Genomic DNA, 21,997 nt, shown 5'->3' with positions numbered 1-21,997 from the left:
TAGCATCTGTTTCAACATTAAAGTCAAACTGCTATACTGAAATATGTAAACACTATTGAACTATTAACTTAAGTCTAACATAGAAAATCCTACTGAATCTCTTAAGATTTTCCTTTTTTGTTAATGCACTAATGTTTAAGAAATGTCTTAATAAATTGAATTTCAGATTTGTGTGTGGGTGGGAGTGGGTGAATTGTATTAAATTCATACATTCATTCTTTTGGCTCGGACATTATTGACCTAAAACAAATTGAGGCATTGGGTAAGTGCTTAAATTAGCTACTAAATTGCAAAAAATATTCTAAATATCACATTTTCCATTCTTCGGTATAATTTTAACGAATCACCTATGCTGCCAAACATTACTACTATTAATTTCTCTTCTGTTGCGTACAAACTAAATGTAAAATAGTTAAAATCAGTACAAATTAAAGCACAAGAAATATACAGCATCACTGTAAGCCAATTAGCTCAATATAATGGAATTATCTGAAAACGCATAGATTGTCACAACCTCTTTAGAAAAGTCCAAAATACTCAGGTTTAAAACAGGTTTTAGTTCTTCTTTATGTGTACAGGACAGTGTGATGGTTCTGGTGGTGGGTGTGGCCGACGCTGCTCGCGATGTTTGGCTATGCTGCAGTCCCAGGGAGCGAGTTGGAACACATTTCCACCTTCAAGCTTAGGTGGAAAAACAGCACCGAGACCCAGCAGCAGGACAACTTCACTTGTCCAGCCAACCAGCCCTGCTTCATCATTGAAGTAAGCCCTGTGAACAGGAGCGAGATGTACTTCTGCAGTGGATGTTATAGGGGAAAGAACATCCCCATCCTCACGTCTGCCGGAGTGCCCCCTCAAGTGGGTGTGTGACTTAACTCGATGGATGAATTGGACAGAATGTACTGTGACTAGAGGTCGACCGATATGGGGTTTTCAATAGCCGATGCCGATATTTAGGAGTCAGGGTAAGGTGATGGCCGATATATGCTGCTGATTTTTTTTGGCCGATAATTGGACGTTTTTCCCTTTATTTGGATGATAGAATATCACACTAATAATAACAAACGATAGACAAAAGATCTCAATTTAGCATTTATTGAATACTCAACTTATGAAACAATAACACATTTATAAACAATAAAAATAGCAGCATCAGAATCTCTATTAGTACACAATATAGCAGCAAACTCCTCATATCAGACGGTAGGAGAATTTGTAAACAAAACAAAAAGGAATGAGCATGTAATCTTCAGTTTTAATCCCGCTTCCAGTCCCTGAGTTTTCTCACCCCACCCATCCTTCACAGACATCAAACAGCAATTACTAAAACAGAAGGAAAAATGCAAAAGCACAAAAGAACTTGAAAACAATAACAAACTTATAAACAATAAAAATACCAGCATCAGAATCTCAATTAGTGCACAATATAGCAGCAAACTCCTCATATCTGGGGGAAGGAAAATTGGAAACAATACAAAAAGGAATGAGAACATCTTCAGTTTCAATCCCATTTCCAGTCCCTGAGTCTTCCTCATCCCTCAAGCAGGCAAGGCATGTCACCCCAGGTGTGTGACAATTATTTTATATGTATCTATATATATTCCCTCCACCAGAGCTCCTCTACGGAGGACTGCGTTATTTTTATTGTCCATTGCGAAAAAAAACACACAAAAAAAAATATATATCTATATATATATACATATATATATAAAGGGTGTATCGAGACTAGATGGTCAGGTTGGATAACTAAGGTGCACTAAACTTGGGGGAGCAGGCATGGCATGTCACCCCAGGTGTGTGACAATTATTTTATATATATATGTATATATATATATTCCATCCACCATCCCTCCTTCACGGAGAACTGCGTTATTTTTATTTTCCATTGCGAAAAAAAAAACAAAAAAAAAATCTATATATATACATATAAATGGGTGTATCGAGACTACATGGTCAGGTTGGATAACTAAGGTGCACTAAAATTGGGGGAGCAGGCAAGGCATGTCACCCCAGGTGTGTGACAATTACTTTATATATATGTATATATATAGTCCATCCACCATCCCTCCTTAATGGAGAACTGCGTTATTTTTATTGTCCATTGTGAAAAAAAACACAAAAAAAAAAAAAAAAAAATATATATATATATATATATATATATATATATATATATATATATATATACACATATATATATGGGTGTATCGAGACTAGATGGTCAGTATGGATAACTAAGGTGCACTAAAATTGGGGGAGCAGGCAAGGCATGTCACCCCAGGTGTGTGACAAATATTTTATATATATGTATATATATTCCCTCCACCACCCCTCCTTTAAGGAGGACTGCTTAATTTTAAATGCCCATTGGGAAAAAAAACAAAAAAAAATCTATATATATACATATAAATGGGTGTATCGAGACTAGATGGTAAGTATGGACAACTAAGGTGCACTAAAACTGGGGGAGCAGGCAAGGCATGTCACCCCAGTTGTGTGACAATTACTTTAAATATATGTATATATATAGTCCATCCACCATCCCTCCTTTACGGAGAACTGCGTTATTTTTATTGTCCATTGCGAAAAAAAAAAAAAGAAGAAATATCTATATATATATATATATACACATATATATATGGGTGTATCGAGACTAGATGGTCAGGTTGGATAACTAAGGTGCACTAAAATTGGGGGAGCAGGCAAGGTATGTCACCCTAGTTGTGTGACAATTATTTTATATATATGTATATATATATTCCCTCCACCACCCCTCCTCTGCGGAGGACTGCTTTATTTTTAATTTCCATTATGAAGAAAAAAAAACACAAAAACAAAGAAAAACAAAAATAAAATAAAAATAATAAAAATAAATAAAAAGAAAAACAACTAGAGCCAATAACAATAGTAATAGCAATAACAAAAATGATAAGTACAGCTGCAGTTATGATAACAACAATAACAATAAATAGCAACATCAACCTCCATATAATAATTATTTTTTTTTTACATGTATATTCCCTCCACCACCCCTCCTCTGCGGAGGACTGTTTTGTTTTTTCAAATCAAAAATGTTTTTTTCATTTTTTATCAAAAATGATAAGTACAGCTGCAGTTATGATAACAACAATAACAATAAATAGCAACATCAACCTTCATATAATACAAATTTACAACAACGTATTATCATCAAGGATGTGCCACTGTGGGTCAAGGACCAGGCAGGTTTTCCGGGTACTCTCCAAACCCCCCCCGGGACCACCCACCACACCCTCCAAGGGCCCAGAGAGGGAGAATAAAAGGGGCCCTCTTCAGGCCCCCATCTGCCCCCCCGCTCAATGTGTGTGTGTGTAATGTATGTACATGTCGGTGTGTATGAATGTGTGTGTGAACAGAAGTGTGTGCAATTCAAAACTGCGGTACATTAAAAGTGAGGAAGTGGTCAGGGTACGAGCTCCCCACCGCTGGCAGACGGCGGAATCCCATGCACCCCACCATATTCCCAAAAAAAAATATATATGGGTGTATCGAGACTGTCATGCCCGGCTCCTCCGCTCCTCCTGTGTGCCACGCCCCCTGATTACCCACGTGTTTTCTCCCGATTGTACCCAGCTGTATCTAGTTCATTTGCTCAGTCCTGTGTATTTCAGTCCGTGATTTACCTGAGTCCTTCGTCCGTCATTGATGTCAGTCAGTGTTCGTAGTTCCGTGTCACCGATTAAACCCCGTACTTTGCCCCGATTTCTGCTTGTCTGCCTGTCCTTGCCCGCCTGCACGCACGATCGCCGCTCTGCCCGCGATCTCCCGTGACAGATCTGTCTCTCCGCTTTCCCAGCCCTTTGTCAGCTCCTGCCCTACGTTCTGTCTCTTGCCATGTTTTGTGCTTCGGTCCTGTTCCCCGTCCTGCGTTGATTCTGTTCTTGTTTTTCAGGTCCTGTTTTGCCTCGTCCCGTCCGTCGCCCCCTTCCTTGGCGCGCCCGGAATAGCGCGCCTTTGGGGGGGGGTTCTGTCATGCCCGGCTCGTCCGCTCCTCCTGTGTGCCACGCCCCCTGATTACCCACGTGTTTTCTCCCGATTGTACCCAGCTGTATCTAGTTCATTTGCTCAGTCCTGTGTATTTCAGTCCGTGATTTACCTGAGTCCTTCGTCCGTCATTGATGTCAGTCAGTGTTCGTAGTTCCGTGTCCCCGATTAAACCCCGTACTTTGCCCCGATTTCTGCTTGTCTGCCTGTCCTTGCCCGCCTGCACGCACGATCGCAGCTCTGCCCGCGATCTCCCGTGACAGATCTGTCTCTCCGCTTTGTCAGCTCCTGTCCTACGTTCTGTCTCTTGCCATGTTTTGTGCTTCGGTCCTGTTCCCCGTCCTGCATTGATTCTGTTCTTGTTTTTCAGGTCCTGTTTTGCCTCGTCCCGTCCGTCGCCCCCTTCCTTGGCGCGCCCGGAGTAGCGCGCCTTTGGGGGGGGGGTTCTGTCATGCCCGGCTCGTCCGCTCCTCCTGTGTGCCACGCCCCCTGATTACCCACGTGTTTTCTCCCGATTGTACCCAGCTGTATCTAGTTCATTTGCTCAGTCCTGTGTATTTCAGTCCGTGTCTTACCTGAGTCCTTCGTCCGTCATTGATGTCAGTCAGTGTTCGTAGTTCCGTGTCCCCGATTAAACCCCGTACTTTGCCCCGATTTCTGCTTGTCTGCCTGTCCTTGCCCGCCTGCACGCACGATCGCCGCTCTGCCCGCGATCTCCCGTGACAGATCTGTCTCTCCGCTTTCCCAGCCCTTTGTCAGCTCCTGTCCTACGTTCTGTCTCTTGCCATGTTTTGTGCTTCGGTCCTGTTCCCCGTCCTGCGTTGATTCTGTTCTTGTTTTTCAGGTCCTGTTTTGCCTCGTCCCGTCCGTCGCCCCCTTCCTTGGCGCGCCCGGAGTAGCGCGCCTTTGGGGGGGGGTTCTGTCATGCCCGGCTCGTCCGCTCCTCCTGTGTGCCACGCCCCCTGATTACCCACGTGTTTTCTCCCGATTGTACCCAGCTGTATCTAGTTCATTTGCTCAGTCCTGTGTATTTCAGTCCGTGATTTACCTGAGTCCTTCGTCCGTCATTGATGTCAGTCAGTGTTCGTAGTTCCGTGTCCCCGATTAAACCCCGTACTTTGCCCCGATTTCTGCTTGTCTGCCTGTCCTTGCCCGCCTGCACGCACGATCGCCGCTCTGCCCGCGATCTCCCGTGACAGAGACTAGATGGTCAGTATGGATAACTAAGGAGCACTAAAATTGAGTGAGCAGGCAAGGTATGTCACCCTAGTTGTGAGACAATTATTTTATATATCTACATATATATTCCCTCCACCACCCCTCCTCTGCGGAGGACTGCTTTATTTTTAATTTCCATTTCAAACAAAAAAAAACACAAAAAATAAACAAAGAAAAACAACGTGTCTGCTATTGGTTGTGTATGTGTATCTACATGTGTGGGGTGTACAGGTAAGTGTGGATGCATACCTATATATGTATGTATTTATGCTTGTGTGTGAGTGTAGCGATTTGTCCATGGATGTGCTAATAGTTGATGTGGGGAGTAGCAGCGACACCCCCCCCATTCTGACCCCCCAGCATGCGACCACCAGTAGTGCTGAGGGGGAGCGGGAAGTAGAGGGGGGCCGTGAAAAGGGCCCACCCCACTTTCCAGGAAGCCGAACCCAGGGCCACAGAAGAAGGTAGGCACCCCCACCCAGCACAAGACCAAACCACAAAGCCGCCTTCGACGCACGTAGTGTCCCAAAGTACCCGGAATACCCGTCAGGACCCTGACCCACAGTGACACAACTCACGCAACAACCCAGCCCACCACCAGCAGAGGGGGTCAGACCCCTTCGGGACCACCCATAACACCCGACAAACTGCGCAGGCTCAGGGAGATATATGTCACCCCTGTTGCGTGACAATTATTTTTTTTTACATGCATATTCCCTCCACCACCCCTCCTCTGCGGAGGACTACTTTATTTTAAATTTCCATTATGAAGAAAAAAAACACAAAAACAAAGAAAAACAAAAAGAAAATAAAAATAATAAAAAAAAAGAAAGAAAAACAACTAGAGCAAATAACAATAGTAATAGCAATAACAAAAATGATAAGTACAGCTGCAGTTATGATAACAACAATAACAATAAATAGCAACATCAACCTCCATATAATAATTATTTTTTTTTACATGTATATTCCCTCCACCACCCCTCCTCTGCGGAGGACTGTTTTTTTTTTTCAAATAAAAAATGTTTTTTTCATTTTTTATCAAAAATGATAAGTACAGCTGCAGTTATGATAACAACAATAACAATAAATAGCAACATCAACCTTCATATAATACAAATTTACAACAACGTATTATCATCAAGGATGTGCCACTGTGGGTCAAGGACCAGGCAGGTTTTCCGGGTACTCTCCAAACCCCCCCCGGGACCACCCACCACACCCTCCAAGGGCCCAGAGAGGGAGAATAAAAGGGGCCCTCTTCAGGCCCCCATCTGCCCCCCCGCTCAATGTGTGTGTGTGTAATGTATGTACATGTCGGTGTGTATGAATGTGTGTGTGAACAGAAGTGTGTGCAATTCAAAACTGCGGTACATTAAAAGTGAGGAAGTGGTCAGGGTACGAGCTCCCCACCGCTGGCAGACGGCGGAATCCCATGCACCCCACCATATTCCCAAAAAAAAATATATATGGGTGTATCGAGACTGTCATGCCCGGCTCCTCCGCTCCTCCTGTGTGCCACGCCCCCTGATTACCCACGTGTTTTCTCCCGATTGTACCCAGCTGTATCTAGTTCATTTGCTCAGTCCTGTGTATTTCAGTCCGTGATTTACCTGAGTCCTTCGTCCGTCATTGATGTCAGTCAGTGTTCGTAGTTCCGTGTCACCGATTAAACCCCGTACTTTGCCCCGATTTCTGCTTGTCTGCCTGTCCTTGCCCGCCTGCACGCACGATCGCCGCTCTGCCCGCGATCTCCCGTGACAGATCTGTCTCTCCGCTTTCCCAGCCCTTTGTCAGCTCCTGCCCTACGTTCTGTCTCTTGCCATGTTTTGTGCTTCGGTCCTGTTCCCCGTCCTGCGTTGATTCTGTTCTTGTTTTTCAGGTCCTGTTTTGCCTCGTCCCGTCCGTCGCCCCCTTCCTTGGCGCGCCCGGAATAGCGCGCCTTTGGGGGGGGGGTTCTGTCATGCCCGGCTCGTCCGCTCCTCCTGTGTGCCACGCCCCCTGATTACCCACGTGTTTTCTCCCGATTGTACCCAGCTGTATCTAGTTCATTTGCTCAGTCCTGTGTATTTCAGTCCGTGATTTACCTGAGTCCTTCGTCCGTCATTGATGTCAGTCAGTGTTCGTAGTTCCGTGTCCCCGATTAAACCCCGTACTTTGCCCCGATTTCTGCTTGTCTGCCTGTCCTTGCCCGCCTGCACGCACGATCGCAGCTCTGCCCGCGATCTCCCGTGACAGATCTGTCTCTCCGCTTTGTCAGCTCCTGTCCTACGTTCTGTCTCTTGCCATGTTTTGTGCTTCGGTCCTGTTCCCCGTCCTGCATTGATTCTGTTCTTGTTTTTCAGGTCCTGTTTTGCCTCGTCCCGTCCGTCGCCCCCTTCCTTGGCGCGCCCGGAGTAGCGCGCCTTTGGGGGGGGGGTTCTGTCATGCCCGGCTCGTCCGCTCCTCCTGTGTGCCACGCCCCCTGATTACCCACGTGTTTTCTCCCGATTGTACCCAGCTGTATCTAGTTCATTTGCTCAGTCCTGTGTATTTCAGTCCGTGTCTTACCTGAGTCCTTCGTCCGTCATTGATGTCAGTCAGTGTTCGTAGTTCCGTGTCCCCGATTAAACCCCGTACTTTGCCCCGATTTCTGCTTGTCTGCCTGTCCTTGCCCGCCTGCACGCACGATCGCCGCTCTGCCCGCGATCTCCCGTGACAGATCTGTCTCTCCGCTTTCCCAGCCCTTTGTCAGCTCCTGTCCTACGTTCTGTCTCTTGCCATGTTTTGTGCTTCGGTCCTGTTCCCCGTCCTGCGTTGATTCTGTTCTTGTTTTTCAGGTCCTGTTTTGCCTCGTCCCGTCCGTCGCCCCCTTCCTTGGCGCGCCCGGAGTAGCGCGCCTTTGGGGGGGGGTTCTGTCATGCCCGGCTCGTCCGCTCCTCCTGTGTGCCACGCCCCCTGATTACCCACGTGTTTTCTCCCGATTGTACCCAGCTGTATCTAGTTCATTTGCTCAGTCCTGTGTATTTCAGTCCGTGATTTACCTGAGTCCTTCGTCCGTCATTGATGTCAGTCAGTGTTCGTAGTTCCGTGTCCCCGATTAAACCCCGTACTTTGCCCCGATTTCTGCTTGTCTGCCTGTCCTTGCCCGCCTGCACGCACGATCGCCGCTCTGCCCGCGATCTCCCGTGACAGATCTGTCTCTCCGCTTTCCCAGCCCTTTGTCAGCTCCTGCCCTACGTTCTGTCTCTTGCCATGTTTTGTGCTTCGGTCCTGTTCCCCGTCCTGCGTTGATTCTGTTCTTGTTTTTCAGGTCCTGTTTTGCCTCGTCCCGTCCGTCGCCCCCTTCCTTGGCGCGCCCGGAATAGCGCGCCTTTGGGGGGGGGGTTCTGTCATGCCCGGCTCGTCCGCTCCTCCTGTGTGCCACGCCCCCTGATTACCCACGTGTTTTCTCCCGATTGTACCCAGCTGTATCTAGTTCATTTGCTCAGTCCTGTGTATTTCAGTCCGTGATTTACCTGAGTCCTTCGTCCGTCATTGATGTCAGTCAGTGTTCGTAGTTCCGTGTCCCCGATTAAACCCCGTACTTTGCCCCGATTTCTGCTTGTCTGCCTGTCCTTGCCCGCCTGCACGCACGATCGCAGCTCTGCCCGCGATCTCCCGTGACAGATCTGTCTCTCCGCTTTGTCAGCTCCTGTCCTACGTTCTGTCTCTTGCCATGTTTTGTGCTTCGGTCCTGTTCCCCGTCCTGCATTGATTCTGTTCTTGTTTTTCAGGTCCTGTTTTGCCTCGTCCCGTCCGTCGCCCCCTTCCTTGGCGCGCCCGGAGTAGCGCGCCTTTGGGGGGGGGTTCTGTCATGCCCGGCTCGTCCGCTCCTCCTGTGTGCCACGCCCCCTGATTACCCACGTGTTTTCTCCCGATTGTACCCAGCTGTATCTAGTTCATTTGCTCAGTCCTGTGTATTTCAGTCCGTGATTTACCTGAGTCCTTCGTCCGTCATTGATGTCAGTCAGTGTTCGTAGTTCCGTGTCACCGATTAAACCCCGTACTTTGCCCCGATTTCTGCTTGTCTGCCTGTCCTTGCCCGCATGCACGCACGATCGCCGCTCTGCCCGCGATCTCCCGTGACAGATCTGTCTCTCCGCTTTCCCAGCCCTTTGTCAGCTCCTGTCCTACGTTCTGTCTCTTGCCATGTTTTGTGCTTCGGTCCTGTTCCCCGTCCTGCGTTGATTCTGTTCTTGTTTTTCAGGTCCTGTTTTGCCTCGTCCCGTCCGTCGCCCCCTTCCTTGGCGCGCCCGGAGTAGCGCGCCTTTGGGGGGGGGGTTCTGTCATGCCCGGCTCGTCCGCTCCTCCTGTGTGCCACGCCCCCTGATTACCCACGTGTTTTCTCCCGATTGTACCCAGCTGTATCTAGTTCATTTGCTCAGTCCTGTGTATTTCAGTCCGTGTCTTACCTGAGTCCTTCGTCCGTCATTGATGTCAGTCAGTGTTTGTAGTTCCGTGTCCCCGATTAAACCCCGTACTTTGCCCCAATTTCTGCTTGTCTGCCTGTCCTTGCCCGCCTGCACGCACGATCGCCGCTCTGCCCGCGATCTCCCGTGACAGATCTGTCTCTCCGCTTTGTCAGCTCCTGTCCTACGTTCTGTCTCTTGCCATGTTTTGTGCTTCGGTCCTGTTCCCCGTCCTGCGTTGATTCTGTTCTTGTTTTTCAGGTCCTGTTTTGCCTCGTCCCGTCCGTCGCCCCCTTCCTTGGCGCGCCCGGAGTAGCGCGCCTTTGGGGGGGGGTTCTGTCATGCCCGGCTCGTCCGCTCCTCCTGTGTGCCACGCCCCCTGATTACCCACGTGTTTTCTCCCGATTGTACCCAGCTGTATCTAGTTCATTTGCTCAGTCCTGTGTATTTCAGTCCGTGTCTTACCTGAGTCCTTCGTCCGTCATTGATGTCAGTCAGTGTTCGTAGTTCCGTGTCCCCGATTAAACCCCGTACTTTGCCCCGATTTCTGCTTGTCTGCCTGTCCTTGCCCGCCTGCACGCACGATCGCCGCTCTGCCCGCGATCTCCCGTGACAGAGACTAGATGGTCAGTATGGATAACTAAGGAGCACTAAAATTGAGTGAGCAGGCAAGGTATGTCACCCTAGTTGTGAGACAATTATTTTATATATCTACATATATATTCCCTCCACCACCCCTCCTCTGCGGAGGACTGCTTTATTTTTTATTTCCATTTCAAACAAAAAAAACACAAAAAATAAACAAAGAAAAACAACGTGTCTGCTATTGGTTGTGTATGTGTATCTACATGTGTGGGGTGTACAGGTAAGTGTGGATGCATACCTATATATGTATGTATTTATGCTTGTGTGTGAGTGTAGCGATTTGTCCATGGATGTGCTAATAGTTGATGTGGGGAGTAGCAGCGACACCCCCCCCATTCTGACCCCCCGGCATGCGACCACCAGTAGTGCTGAGGGGGAGCGGGAAGTAGAGGGGGGCCGTGAAAAGGGCCCACCCCACTTTCCAGGAAGCCGAACCCAGGACCACAGAAGAAGGTAGGCACCCCCACCCAGCACAAGACCAAACCACAAAGCCGCCTTCGACGCACGTAGTGTCCCAAAGTACCCGGAATACCCGTCAGGACCCTGACCCACAGTGACACAACTCACGCAACAACCCAGCCCACCACCAGCAGAGGGGGTCAGACCCCTTCGGGACCACCCATAACACCCGACAAACTGCGCAGGCTCAGGGAGATATATGTCACCCCTGTTGCGTGACAATAATTTTTTTTTACATGCATATTCCCTCCACCACCCCTCCTCTGCGGAGGACTACTTTATTTTAAATTTCCATTATGAAGAAAAAAAAACACAAAAACAAAGAAAAACAAAAAGAAAATAAAAATAATAAAAATAAATAAAAAGAAAAACAACTAGAGCCAATAACAATAGTAATAGCAATAACAAAAATGATAAGTACAGCTGCAGTTATGATAACAACAATAACAATAAATAGCAACATCAACCTCCATATAATAATAATTTTTTTTTACATGTATATTCCCTCCACCACCCCTCCTCTGCGGAGGACTGTTTTTTTTTTCAAATCAAAAATGTTTTTTTCATTTTTTATCAAAAATGATAAGTACAGCTGCAGTTATGATAACAACAATAACAATAAATAGTAACATCAACCTCCATATAATAATTTTTTTTTTTACATGTATATTCCCTCCACCACCCCTCCTCTGCGGAGGACTGTTTTTTTTTTCATGTCCATTGCGAAAAAAAAACAAAAAATTAAGAAAAACAAAAATAAAAATAATAAAAATAAATAAAAAGAAAAACAACTAGAGCCAATAACAAAAGTAATAGCAATAACAAAAATGATAAGTACAGCTGCAGCTGTGATAACAACAATAACAATAAATAGCAACATCAACCACCACATAATACAAATTTACACAAATTTGTGAGGTACAGTCTTTCTACATGTCATTGTAGTATTTAAATATGGATGAGGGAATTTGTTTTGTTTTTCAAATCTTACTAGTCTCTTGTCTTTTCGGTCTGAAAGAGATCATTTAGTTTTATGGAACCAATTATGGCAAACTCTCTCTTCAGTCAGAGGTACATGAGTCACATTTGTGAGAGCAGAAATTAATCTAAAGTAGAACAACGTGGGATTATAAAATGGTGCAAATCCTGGAGATGTGAGGCTTGATTAGCGAAACATTAGCATAGGTCAGGTCGACCCGCTCATCACTACTGCCCAAATAATTGCTAATGGGTGTCTAGCTATGTTATGCATGATTCTCCTTATTTATAATTAGCTATATATTATTTTTGAGCAGAAGTTAATCCATCTAAGTAGAACAATGTGAAACGGATAAGATGGTGAAAATTTAAGGCTATAGTGCTGTAAAGTAATGTAAAATGTACTTATTACTGTATTTATTGTCAGCAATGTCTTACGCTTGGTTATTTATCAATTCACGTTCTATATGGGGTCTGTAGATGGTTCGCTATTATCTGTGGTCGGTTTTGGAATGTATCACCTGCTGAAATGTGGGGGTGGGGTTACTGTATATACTGTATACTATGTAAGCATATATATGTCTAGTCCAAATGTCATTTTAACATTATATTATTAATATTATGAATAAAGGTATATTGTGTGTATAATTTGAATGCAACCATTCAAACAAAGACCAATCTGAATACAGACCAAGTCCTGATAATATACATCTCATTATATACAAAGCGTGTGTATGTGCTTATATATTATAATAATAATAATCAATACTTTATTAATCCCCGTGGGTGAATTGTCTTTACACCTCCCTCATTGTGCTCTGTTTTGTGGAGTAAGTTGTCCGTGAAGGGCAGCCACCTGTTGAGGTGCCCAGGGAGCTGGGGGTTAGGGGCCTGGGGGCAAAGGCCCACCCATATGCTGAGGCTGGGTTTGGACCAGTGACCTTGTGATTTTCACCATCTTATACTTTCACATACATACATACATACATATACACACACACACACACACACACGGTGTATCAAGACTAGATGGTCAGTATGGAGAACTAAGGTGCATTAAACATGGGTGAGCAGGCAAGGCAGTGTTTCCCCTCGGGGGCGGGGGGGCAGACGGACACCTACAGGATTCATGGTGTTCATGTGTTTCTTTTAACTACAGCAGTCAATATAAAAAATATAAATAGAAAATATATAAATATTTTAAAAAGCAGCTTTTCAGGTGCTTGGTGCGACATATTTTCCGACTCGCGCTCTCTGTCCGCTGGTGGGAGTGTGCTCACCTGTGTGTGCGCACATAGGGGCGGAGCTCCGCCATGCATGACAGAGAGCAGAGGAGGCCTGTAAACGCCCGACCGTGTAGAGACAAAAATGTCAAGCTGCTGTGTAAATAACATAAATAACATAAGGCTATTTAGTTTGCTTAATAAAAGGACAATATATAGTCCTGTTCTATAGAAAAGGTAATGTGTTGTGATTTGGCGCTATATAGAGAATATCTATATATATATATATATATATATAGATATAGAGAATTAAATAAAATTAACTTAACCTTCAAGAGGGGGCGGGAGGTGCCGCTGGGGGGGGGCGGGTAATACAATGGTAGGGGAAACACTGCAAGGCATGTCACCCCACCGCTGGCAGACGGCTGGCAAACGGTATGCTTGGGATGTATTTAAATATTTTTAACATATATTCCCTCCACCACCCCCCCTCTGCGGAGGACTGCTTTATTTTTATTTCCATTGCAAAAAAAATAAATAAATGGCTATAAGAAGCGTTTGTAAGCTGTGATATCTGCCAGAGGAGGTGTTACTAAGTACTGATTATGTAGGGTGGCCAAACTTTTGCAGAGTGCTAGAATAATGTTTTTATTTTTGTTCAATTTATGGCATAAAATGCAACTATGCATCAATGTTTGCTGAAAATACTGTATTTTGTTCCATTTCCTAGAGAGACTGTGTTAACATCTTTTCAATTGTAAAATCAGTTATTTGTCAAAGGGTGGCCAAACTTTTGCATAAGACTTGGACTTGGTCTGTATTCAAATTAGTCTCGGTTTGAACGGTTGCGTTCAAATTGTCAAGGAGCATCATACAGCACGATTAATCTGCATTCATTTTTTAACTTTTTTCTATATTAATCATGAAACATAACACTAAAAAAATCTTTTTAGACCAGAAAGACAAGACTACTAAGACCTGAAAAACAAAACAAATTCCCTCATCCATATTTAAATACTACAATGACAATGTGCCCCACAAACAAAATAACAAAGGAAATTCAGAGAAAATTCAGTACTACTGTTGCAAAGAATGTTACACCCCAAGAAAACAGATCAACAGTTCTACAAACAATTTGTAGGTGCTTCTAAAAGCAGTTACTGGGAGATGATATAGAGCTATACATTCCTCAAGAACCAAATTCAGAATACTTTCCAGTTCTAATTATGCCACACAGAGCTCAAAAAGCCAGTTAAGTGGATTCAGTCAAGACAATTAGTAGAATCGGCTGGTTTAGTACCATGCTGGGAGAAAATTAACTTCAATTATGACTTTGACTAACTTTTACCTCAAAAATGAATAGGAAAGTATGTCTGGAATGTTTGGATTCATTTGGAATGCTTTTAATACCACCATAGAGCATTAGTGAAAATACTTTTAAAAGGTTATAACATCATTTTCAAAATGGAAAGCTTTTAAAATGGAACAGCAATTCAGGCAAATCTTTTTGGCAACTTTGTGCTGGCTAGTGAATGGCACTTGTGTCCAAATGCAGTAAAGTCAAACAGATATTTCATGGTTTAAATGTCAAAACAGATTACATTCTATTGCTAATCACCTTTGTACTGTTTTGGAGGAATAGACTTAAACACTTAACAAGATACGGAATGCCAGTTTGAATGTCAGTTCTTATATATAGCTCCTCTGTGCTGTGCTTATCTTTAATTAATATTCTGACAATCTGCCAATCAGGGCTATTATAAAAGTCCACCATTTAAAATGTGGACTTCCAAACTGGCACAGTCTGGAGTCTTTATACCCAAAAGAACTGCATATGTGGAGGACAGAGAAATATCTTCTACCACTAACATCTAAATGAGAGTCTTACTTTCTTTATGAACCAAAAAGCACAATTAAATAAATAATAACCAAAATAACAAAAGCTTTGCGTCAAACAATAATGTACATTACATTAATTTTACATATAAATTAATGTAGGAGGAGCAAATGTATACCAAGGACTGTATTGTCAAATAGGAGATCGGCAGCATTCTCCCACCTGAGAAAACTATATTACAATGCCCTTGATAGTGTGTAGAAACACACTCGTCAGCTTCAGTGCTCCTGTACAACGCAAAAGGACTGGCAACCCTCAGGTATTTAAGCGTGCGATTGCATAATAAATTCACCATGACAGTCTCACACTTCTATTAGCACCAACAGGTCTCACGGAATATATAAAAGGCAACTGCAACAATTATACTCAGCACTAAACATCGAGGCACCAAGCAAATGCAACAGAGCTTGTGTATTTCTCAGGATGCATTCTAGTAAAATGCCCGGAAAATGAGCTGAAGACATATTTCAAGGGGCACTATATAAAACCAATGGAAATTTTACTGATTAAATAAAAGGAAAATCACAAATGTTTCTAAGATTCAATGCATCGCTTTTTGACCACATCATAGCGATGAACACATCATTGTTCCTGACAATGCCCTAATACAGAAATAAAACTTTATGTCGGTAAACTCAAAAAGCCTTCACCTGTCACACTGACTGACGATCTCAAACGATTATAAAGCAGCATTTTGAAAAGCGCTGTTTTAAAATAACAGGTACAACACTTACCTTGTCTTCTGGCCAAATGCTTTTCACGGCTTGGCACTCCAACGGTGCTGAAACGAAATTTGTATTTCCTCCTACCTCGTTGGCCCTTCAGTTCTTCTTTTCTCCCATTGGATGTTTTTTCCTTCTTCTTTGGATATTGTATTTTTAAATGTTTGTTTTGTTTCCTTTGCATGTTTTTCCTTCTTCTTCTTTGGATATTATTTTTTATTTTTGTTTGTTTTTTTCCTTTGCATGATTTTCCTTCTTCTTCGGATATTTTTTTGCTTATTTTTTATACGATATTTTTTTCGTCTTCTTTAAATATTGTTTTTTTCGTCTTCTTTAAAAGTAGTTTTTTTCATTCTTTTGATGTTGTTCTACGGAACAAGAGCCGTACAGTGCTACTTCATCTGGAGGCAGCGCCAACTGAACGCCTTGAAGCAGTGCCCAGCTCTTTTATAGGGAGCGTCAACCGGAAGTCAAGTTCTAGAACGTTGAATTCACTTTTCATTGGTTTCCCAGTATTGTTGTCAGAATAATGTTTGCTGATTGGTCGAAAATGTTAAAACGTACCCGAACTGTAAAAAAAAAACTCAAGATCTTGCTACCCTACGGAGCACCCATAAGGTGATTTTTTTTTTTTATACGTTATATTCAGCTAATTGTAGCAGGCCGTAATTAGACTAATCCACCCTTTGTCAGAGCTTGGGTGAAGGGAAGCTCCCAAAATCACACGTTAAACAAAAAAAAATATTTTAACTTTATTAAACAATCAATATACAGAAATCATGGGTTTGTTCAAACGGCATAAACCTATATACTGCACCCCAATAAAGCCAACAAGAGAACAGGTTGCCCAAAGTTTGCTCAGGTACACGCCACAGCACAACCTTAAAAACACATCCAGCACAAATCACACTAGTGAATGACATAGCAAATCACAGCAATAAAAAAGACCCCTATGGGCAATCCAGCACCCAGACTACGGGTGCCAACTGGCCCAGCCTGCCTAATAATGAACCCAAAATATACATACAACAAAGAAAAAGACACAAACAAAAAAGAAAATAAAACTAGCCAGCCGCTCCCACTAAACCCCGCTCCCGAGGCCACTAAGCCGGCTGGCTTGATAATACACGATACAACCTCAGATAAAACATATTAAAGCAACACCAGGGAGGTTTACATCCAGATCCTTAAAATTATCCACCCATAATTCCACCTTGAAAACCCCTAAAGAACAGTAGTTTACCCCATAACTCACTGCCCCATTCAAACCAAAAAAAAAACAGGTTTTTGAGGTAACCTTTAGGTTAGCTCTTCAAAACCAGGTATGAGGACTCTTCAGCCAATCAGTCCTCTAATTAGAAATCTAATTAGGGAGATGCAGTGAAAACCTGCATACACACCGGCCCTTTGCAGATAAGATTGCTCACCCCTGAAACAAGCAAACAGAAGGGCTGCTACACTGCAAATTCAATATGCCCGCCGATGCTCCACCAAATCTATCAGGACCCTGCCTGTCTTTCCCGTGCCTGCTCCTTTGCCAATATGCCCTACCATCGGAACATGCGCAGCCATCTCGTCCCAGCTATGCCTCCAGTCCTAACTGCAGTTCCTATACCTGCCTATAATTGCCTGGCTACAATCCATCCCCCAAAATGAAATTGATGACCCAACGATCACAGCTAAGAATTCTATCCCCAAACCACTGGTCTTCCTCCCCAACCGAACGATCATTCACTGACTTATAGGGGTTGGTATGATGACCAGTGGTGGACCTCACCGAACGTCTAACTGGTCTCTACACCTCGGGGGGGACATAACCTCCTCTATTATACGAGGCCTACTTGTGGATGCTCTATTGCGCCCCTCCCACCAGCCCTGTCCCCGTAAAATCACAGAGTCCTCATCCGATTCCATTTCTGTTGCCCCTGTGGGCAACCCAGACTCAGGAGACATTACCAGAACATCTTCCCCTGACCTAACAACCCCCTGTGGTACTAGACGCAACTCTGTTCGGTGAACTTGACGGACAACCCCGTCCCCCTCCATTGGAGTTGCAGAGTAAACTGCACCCTGATCTTGGGGACACCGAACTACCATATACAAACAGGCATCCCAATGATCCTGTATTTTACCTCGAACATGGTTCCGCAAACACACCATCTGACCTTCATCCAACCCCTAATCATTAACCAACTCATTGTGTTTCCGATTTCGTGGTGTGGCTTCTTCCTCCAACTAAGCCTTCACATACTCTTGAAGCACCTGCAAACTTTCCTGGGTTTTGTACCCATTCCTCCAAAGGTCCACCATCCTGACTGATCCCGGCAGGACCCAGAAGATGGTGTACCGGTAATCGAGGTTCACAGCCAGACCTTAAATAATAAAGCATCACCCAGTCATTTGGTGGGGTGTAGTAGTGTAAGCTTCTCCGCTGGAGGAAGTGTGCGAAGCAAATTGCGCAAAAAAAATATTAAAGCAACACCAGGGTTTACATCTAGATCCTTAAAATGATCGACCTGCAATTCCACCTTGAAAACCCAATTACCATATAAAGGATACAAGACGTAAAGATGAGAAATGACATGGCACACATTTGTTGTTTAGACTCTTGTGTCAGGTTCATTGAAAGCTGAAGGATCTTATTGTTTACTAGTCTAAGTAACAGAATGTCTAAACGCTGTGCTTGCCTTTATGGGTTTTTAAGCAGAACACATAGGTATAGAAACATATTAACATTAGGTTTCACGATTCACTGACTGGAGAATAGGAGAATATACACATCAATATTACTACTTAAGTTAACTAACCCTAATCCCAACCCCTATTGGCACGGAGCCCGCCAGGGTTCAGGTAAGATATAAATCTGTAATCTGTATCAAAGGTTTTGCTATCCATACCCACCCCATTAATGTTAGCTTCCCAGGGTTTCTTGTTAGACAAGCTCTGCGTCTCTCTATACCCCCATTTACTGCGCGACTGATTGTCCATTTATAAAGCATCAAATAGGGTGAAGATGGTTTTAGTTTACAATTACTCTGGAAGGTGACCAGATTTGAAAAAACTAAATACCATGCCTACGTGTATGTAATCTCCATCACAGTCCCCATTTTCCCCATAATCCTCGTTTTGATAGTGCCAATTTGTGTAATGTGAGTTTTTTTTGTTTTTTTTTTTGAAGAAACTGTTATAGAAGAACATACTGGACGCCACATGTGTACAATTACCCCTTTCTAATTAGTGGGGTCCGTTGTGTCAGCTACAGCCTTTACTAACATACACATAAGTATACAGTCTTACAGCACTCTGCATAGACAAACATTGCCGGTAGAAAGAGTTATTCTGAAAAGCTCTGACTTTCAATGTGGGACTGTAATAAGGTGCCCCTTTTGTAGCAGGTCTGTTCATCAAATTTCCGCCCTACTAGAGCTGCCCAAGAGAAGTGGAGCAGTGGAAACATGTGCTTTGGAGTGTTGAATTCGTCTGGGGGACGAATCGGGTTTTGGCGCTTGCCAGGAGAATAGTGTCTTCCTGAATGCATTCTAGTGAAATGGTTGTGTACCTGCCCGTGTGCCAACTGTAAGATTCTCACAATATTTGTGAGGGTTCTTTTATATAATCCAAAACATATGGTCTCATAGTGTGCATCCTGTGTCATACTGGCATTCAGTCCTAGGTAACTCCTGCCATGTACATCCTTTAGATTCCAGGTTCATGGTAACCCTGACCAGCGGAAGTGGTTATTGAAAATGCGGCGATTGTATATACTCTACATATATTTGGACTTAGCACTTGGATAATAAAGATTTTTGATATTTGATTAAAAATAATACACACTTGACTGAAATATCCTAACGAAAGAGCCACAGGGAGTCTAACTTCCAGAAGCTGTTTCTGCCTTGCTGGGTCGTACACATGCTCAGATGATGTTGTCTCAAATGAGTCGGCATTAGTGCTGGAAGGTATACCAATTTTACTTTCCCGTTTGTTATTAATTTATCATATACCGCCATACTGCAGTAGCTCAAACAGCAGCTGTAATACGTCAATAGGCGCCAAATTATGTAATGTTGTTCGCAGGTGTGGAGCTATAGGCGGGGTGGGCGGGGCCACCGCCCCTGGGCCCGGGCCCTGCCCTGGATCGTAGAGGCCCCCCCCACCAGCAAAAAGACAACACTCTTATATACTAAATACACATAAAGTTATACTCATATAATTTCTCCGAAGCTCTTGACAGCTAAAACATTATGTTCATGCTTTAACTGTGACTTGCGATTTTATATATCTGTCATTTTTTGTATACATTTTTATTATGGTGGATGTGTTGTGTATTTTTTTTTTATTTTTAGAAAAGAAATCTGTAAAATCCCTACAACAAACTTAAAATATAATACATGGTAATATTTTAAAGTTACACTAAGCTGTTCCTATTGTATTTAATGGTTTTCCATTTGGGGGGCAGCATGGTGGTGCAGTGGTTAGCACTGTTACCTCACACCTCTGGGGCCCGGGTTCGAGTCTCCACCTGGGTCACATGTGTGCGGAGTTTGCATGTTCTCCTCATGTCATCGTGGGGTTTCCTCCGGGTACTCCGGTTTCCCCCCACAGTCCAAAAACATGCTGAGGCTAATTGGAGTTGCTAAATTGCCCATAGGAGTGCAGGCGTGAGTGAATGGTGTGTGAGTGTGCCCTGTGATGGGCTGGCCCCCCATCCTGCGTTGTTCCCTGCCTCGTGCCCATTACTTCTGGGATAGGCTCCAGACCCCCCGCGACCCAGTAGGGTAAGAGGTTTGGAAAATGGATGGATGGATGGATGGTTGGTTTTCCATGTGAGGAGTTTGCAAAAAACTGCAGTGCATGATGGGTAGGATCTAAAGGCTGAAGGCTAACGTCCTGAATTTGTTTGCAATTTCACCAGGTAAGCTACCTTCTTTAAACTGCGTTTTGTTAGACTACACATTTCGAGATGTTTTATTGTAGTCTTTGTAAATATGTACAGTATATAGTTTAGCCTAAGCCAGCCACTTAAGGGAGCAAGCCAGCTCAGGTAGGTGCCAGTCCCAAGCCCGGATTAATGGAGAGGGTTGGCGTCAAGAAATAAAGAGAAATAAAGACAACTAATACTCCTAGTTTGCGAGATCTGACTGCAATGGCAGCATTGCCACAAGGGTGTGGATAAATCTATACAAATATCACCTGTATGCACATAACTTCTTTTACATTAACCAACTCCTGATCCATACTGTTAATCGTGAAAAAAAATTAACTATTGTGTACATAGAGGCCCTGTGTAAAAAGATAAGGAAAAGATCAAAAACATTTATTTCAATGATTCAAAGTTTTTATGGTCATGTACAGTGTACAGTGCAATTCTTATTAGATTAACTTGAATGTCTTCAGACAAGACGATTAAACAAATAAAGCAGCGCAACATTACAGTAACTAACAACAAACAAAGCTCACGAGTACTATTACAGTATTTATATCATCTATTTAAACTTAATTTTACCAGGTAAATTAACTGAAAAGTAGTTACCACTGCTTTACCTGCTTCTCAGGAGAAATAGCAGATATACAAACGTCATGTATGTAACTAAAATCTTAAGCCAATAAGGGCAACGTTGTATCGTAACGGATCCAGTTTGTGCAGCCAACTAAGAGATGCTGCCTGATCTGTCTTGCTCTCGCGAGGTTTTTGTACCATGTGACATGGTGACGTAATGCAGCGGGCGATAAAAATCTAACCATGATGCATTGCGTCAGGACCAGAATGTATTGCTTTACGCTAGCGCTATATGTGGGTGCATGAAGTGGAAAGCACCCAATAACAAACATAACATTTTTTGAAAAATGTTTTCTTCACCGGTGCAGTGAATTTAAATAAACAGCTATGATGGTGCTGCAGTTGGCTTTGCATAGTGGTTAGTAGTAGCATTAGCCGCTGTGTGCGGCATTAGCTTCAGTCTTTACAGATGGTTCATGTTTTGTCTGTCTCCCTTTCGCCATTTATATTTTTCGCCGGGTACTCAAAATGCTGCTACACAAAAGATTTGAAAGTGTCTGGGGTATCTACTATAGTAATTCAGTCAGACGCCGACATATTTGCAGCGCATTCGTGAAACCGCTTTTCGCTCCAACGAGAAATCTCGTCATGTTGTAATATCGCGAGATCTCGTGACACGCGTTTCACTCCCACGTATTAGTAACAGTCATGATTTGATAAAGCGACAACCTGCGTAATAATTGGTAATACATAGAGTGTATTATTGTTCAGGCTAGCAGACTGTTATGGGTTGAGGTTAATGGTGCCTGTTACTTGTGAATTTTCACATTTGCAGGGATCTTCTGCCTCGTGAACGTGATAACGGGTAATTATGTTAAAAGAAGAAAAAAGCAGAACTGCAATGT

General features: G+C 43.7%; 2 long non-coding RNA genes across 4 annotated transcripts in view; one reads left to right on the top strand and one right to left on the bottom strand.

Annotated features, from left to right (window-relative positions):
- LOC125745365 (uncharacterized) overlaps window positions 1-21,997 on the top strand; it is a 175,462-nt gene that overhangs the window by 35,969 nt on the left and 117,496 nt on the right. The window lies entirely within an intron of this gene.
- Window positions 1,080-21,997, bottom strand: part of LOC125745366 (uncharacterized) — a 64,996-nt gene continuing 44,078 nt past the window's right edge. For all 3 annotated transcript variants that reach the window (XR_007398651.1, XR_007398653.1, XR_007398652.1), the window contains exon 2: window positions 1,080-11,408. This is a non-coding gene — a long non-coding RNA (uncharacterized LOC125745366). The remainder of the gene's footprint in view (window positions 11,409-21,997) is intronic.

The sequence above is a fragment of the Brienomyrus brachyistius genome, chromosome 6 (genome assembly GCF_023856365.1).
Source record: "Brienomyrus brachyistius isolate T26 chromosome 6, BBRACH_0.4, whole genome shotgun sequence".
Lineage (NCBI taxonomy): Eukaryota > Metazoa > Chordata > Actinopteri > Osteoglossiformes > Mormyridae > Brienomyrus > Brienomyrus brachyistius.
Note: the sequence above shows the minus strand (reverse complement) of the source record. Positions and strands in the feature narration are given on the sequence as shown.